Raw genomic sequence first — 4,896 nt, 5'->3', positions numbered from 1 at the left:
ATATCTTGGAAGGTTGCTTTCACAAAGCATGGTACGGGCTATTTTTTCTAAGATTCTATTTTTTCTTTCTACTACCCCATTTTGTTGGAGAGTCCTAGGAGCAGAGAAGTTATGGCCAATTCTCTTTTCATCACAAAAGTTTTCAAAGTCTTGATTTTCAAATTCAGTTCCATGATCGCTTCGAATATTTTGAATTGAAAATCCTTTCTCATTAATGACTTTTCGGTAAAATTTAGTGAAAACATGAAAAGTTTCATCTTTGTGTGCTAAAAAGAAAACCTAAGTAAAACAAGATAATCATCTATAATTACGAAATCGTATCTTTTTCCTCCTAGACTAGTGGTTCTAGTAGGTCCAAACAAGTCCATATGCAAAAGCTCTAGAGGTCTAGAAGTTGAAACAATATTTTTGGATTTAAATGAAACTCTTGTTTGTTTATCTAGTTGGCATGCATCACAAATTTTATCTTTTTCAAAATTCAGTTTAGACAAGCCAAGAACTAATTCTTTCTTAATTAATTTTGAAAGAAAATGCATGCTAATGTGAGCAAGTCTGCGATGCCAAAGCCAACTAGTCTCATTAACTTTAGCATTCAAGGATACTAGGCATTGCATGTTTATTTTGGCTAGAACATTTAAATCTACCATATAAACATTACCATGTCTATGTCCAATAAATTTAATGCCATCATTAATAGGACTAGTTACAATACAAACAGACGATTCAAAAATAACTTTGTATCCTTTATCACAAAATTGACTAATGCTTAGTAAGTTATGCTTTAAACCATCAACTAACAAAATATTTTCAATATATTTGGAGGGAGTGATACCAATGTTACCTATACCGATGATCTTTCCTTTGCCATTGTCTCCGAAGGTGACCATCTCTCCATCCTTAGCATCAAGCGTGATGAATTATGATTCATCATCAGTCATGTGTCTCGAGCATCCACTGTCAAGATACCATTTCCTGTTTCCTCCTTGGGATGCTAGACACACCTGCAAGCAAAAGTCAAGTTTTTGTTTTAGGTACCCAAGCTTTCTTGGGTCCTTTTTGGTTAGTCATAATGGTTCCTTTTGAACCCATATTTTCTTGATAGTTGAGTTTGCAGATTTGTTAGAGAAGCAAGTGTATGATTTATGTCCTACTATACCACATTTGAAGCATGTAATGTTAGAAGACTTGTTACTTAAAGAGTTTACATAAATATTTTTCAGATATTTTTATTTCTTCAAGGGTTATAGCCAAGTCCGGCCTTATCATACACGGCCTTTTGATTATCAAGAATCATATTGAGTTTATTTGAACTCAAGGTGAACTTTTCTACTATTGGTTTTAGCTTGGCAATTTCATCCTTTAAGCTTTGATTTTCTTGAAGCAGGATGAATTTTTCAATTGAAATATTTTCAGTTTGTTTTAATAGAGATTGATTTTTCAATTTTAGTTCTTTGTTCTTCATTCCTAGTTTCTTTAATTCATCAACTAAATCATAGAAGGCTTCATGTAATTCTTCAAATGTAAAGTCACTAGAGTTTCAGAAATTACCTCACTTTCGTGTGCCATAAGGCACAGATTGGCTTGTTCGGTTGAGTTTTCCTCATCGGAGCTTGAGTCATCACTCGCACTCCAAGTGGCCATCATGGCCTTCTTCTTGTATTTCTTGGGACCTTTCTTCAATTGTGGGCATTCGAATTTGAAGTGTCCGGCTTCTTGCATTCGTAGCAGATAAGGGGTTGGTCCTTCTTTTTTCTTTGCTCTGTTCCCCTTTTGTGAATGGCCTCTTCCTCATCCCCTGTTTCTTTTTCTCAAAAATTTCTTGAATCTTCGGGTAATGAGTGCCATCTCTTCATCCTATTTTTCATCCTCAGTGTCATCAGTTTCTTCATCTGGTGGAGCTGTGGATTTGAGGGCAATGGTTCTTTTCTTTTTGACTTCTTCCTCTTGATGTTGCTTCATGCTCAGCTCATGAGTCATCAATGATCCAAGAAGCTCTTCCAAGGGTAGAATGTTCAAGTCCTTAGCTTCTTGGATGGCAGTCACTTTAGCTTCTCAAGTTCTTGGTAGGGACCTAAGAATCTTTCTTACAAGCTCACTGTTAGTATAGGACTTATCAAGACTCTTTAAACCATTAATGATATCAGTAAAGGAGTAAACAGTACAGTTATGGACTCATCATGCTCCATTTTAAATAATTCATATTTATGCACAAGCATGTTGATTTTAGACTCCTTTACTTGATTGGTTTCCTCATGGGTTACTTCTAACCTATCCCATATTTCTTTAGCAGATGAGCAAGTAGAAATGCGATTAAATTCATTAGCATCAAGAGCACAATAAAGAACATTCATTGCTTTAGCATTTAATTGGGCCATCTTCTTATCAACTCATCCCATTCTTTCTCGAGTTTGATTGATTCCTCACCATCTATAATTTTAGTGGGTGTGTGAGGACCGTTCACTATGATACTCCACATATCATAGTCGAGTGCTTGAATGAATATTTTCATCCGAGCTTTTCAATAGGTGTAATTAGACCCATTGAAAAGTGGAGGTCGGTTGGTGGATTGCCCCTCGGCTAGAGAAGTGCCGACATGGGTTGCCATAGATCTTTGGCTCTTTGATTGTTTAGATCAAAGAAGGGCTAGAGCACCGGGCTCTGATACCACTTGTTTCCCAGCTATGCAACCCAAGAGGGGGGTGAATTGGGTTTCTAAAAATTTTAAGCTTAACTAATGACTTATGAGAAATTTTGATAAAGCTAAATAGATAGAGTGAGTAAATTAATTCAAGGCTAAAAGCAAGAGCAATAATGCAAGAAAATAATGGAGGGATAAAGAAGAGCAATTAGACACACATCAAACAAAAGGATTTATAGTGGTTCGGTGCCAACCTTACACCTACATCCACTCCCCAAGCTCCTACTTGGGAATTCCAATCCACTAATCATGTATTCAATCGAATACAAACGTCGAAACTCTGACTCTAGCTATCCCAAGCTAGTTCACTTTTTTTCGGGTACAAGCCAACCCTATACACTCCAATTTAAGGTTCGGATCAACCTTCCCTTTTTTGGAACCCTTCCAAAACAAAACCAAACACTCAAACTGAGTATAACAATTTATAGCACACTTAAGCACAAAGAAAAACTCCTTTAATGAGCGAATATAACTTTAAATACACTTTACTTAAAAGAAGAAGCCCCTTTTTGGATTTCCTCAAGGTGGATGGAGACTTGATTGAGCGCTTGAGGAGTTGGTGAGCTTGGATTTAAGGCTTCTTGAAAGCTTTGAATGAGCTCTTGATTAGGGCTGAAAAGTTGGCTTGAGAAACCTTTTTCAAATTCTCTCTTTTGAATGCTCTTCAATGCTCTCTTGAATGCTCTTTAAATCTCTTTCTTTCTCTACTTTGTTTTTCACCTTTTTGTTCCTTTTATAGCTTTAAGAAATAGAGGGAAACATTCTAGACTGAAAAAGAGCCGTTAGATCGCATTAAATGAGCATTAAAAGCACTTAAAAGGGTTAAAAACTAACCGTTGTGGAAAAATCTCGTACAGGGGTCGACTCATGAGTCGACTCATGCCTGAGGGTCGACTCATGGGTCGACCTCTGTGGAAAAACGTCACAGAAGAGAACAGGATTCATTGTTCTGTAAAACTGGCAAAAAGACCCGCAGAGGTCGACTCATGAGTCGACTCATGCCTTGGGGGTCGACTCATGGGTCGACTCACAGGATTTGCCAAGTCTGTGCCAGCCAGGAAATTCAACGTGCCAGTCATCTCATGTGCCATGAGTCGACTCATGGGTCGACTCATGATTTTCAATCATGCATATCTTTCAACATACAAGTCCAAAATTAATAAAATTTTCACCATTGGATCACAAATCTTTTGTTCTATCATTTGATATCATCAAATCAGGGTTTTGATAAAATTACCATTTTGCCCTTGAGAGCAAAAAAGCTTTTTCAAGTGAGAAATATTAGTACCCCTTTAACTGCTTTGTAATCATCAAAATCAATCTAGAGAACAACACACGACCTGATATAGCCCATGCTGTGAGCGTCACAAGCAGATATCAGTCGAATCCAGGTGAAGAGCACTGGACTTCTGTGAAATGTATCCTTAAGTACTTGAGAAGGACAAAGGATATGTTTCTAGTCTTTGAGAATGAAGAACTCCAGGTTCAGAAATTTACAGACTCAGACTTTATATCTGATATAGATGATCGAAAGTCGACATCTAGAAGTCTGTTCATTTGCAATGGTGGTGCAGTTAGCTGGAAGAGTTCCAAGCAGACGGTGATTGCTGATTCCACCATGGAGGTAGAGTATATTGCTGCATCGGAAGCTGCGAAGGAGGTATTCTGGTACAAGAAGTTTGCCGCAGAGCTTGGAGTGATGTCATCGGATGCCATCCCTCTTTACTGTGATAATAATGGCGCCATAGCCCTAGCTAAGGAGCCAAGGTCTCACCAGAAGTCGAAGCATATCGAGCGATGATTTTATCTGATCCATGATTACCTCGAAAATGATTATGTCGAGGTTAAGAGAGTCGACTCCACAGACAATATGGCAGACCCACTGATAAAGCCATTAGGCCAGCAGAAGATCGAAGCCCACCTTGAGAAGATGGGACTTAGATATGTAGCCAATTGGCATTAGGTCAAGTGGGAGTTTGTTAGATGTGTGCCCTAGATGCCAGATTGACTGACACATTCCTGTACAAATGTAAGAGCAAATTTATAATTTTGACTATAAATGAATAAAAGGGTTATTCTATTATCACATTGTGTACATTATGTCTGTGATACATCCTTTGAGTTAGTAGGAATGTTAATTCATATTTTCAAGATTTGAAAATTTAAGACATGAATTTACATAACTAACTCATAAACAG

This window comes from Elaeis guineensis, chromosome 9, assembly GCF_000442705.2.
Source record: "Elaeis guineensis isolate ETL-2024a chromosome 9, EG11, whole genome shotgun sequence".
Lineage (NCBI taxonomy): Eukaryota > Viridiplantae > Streptophyta > Magnoliopsida > Arecales > Arecaceae > Elaeis > Elaeis guineensis.
Note: the sequence above shows the minus strand (reverse complement) of the source record.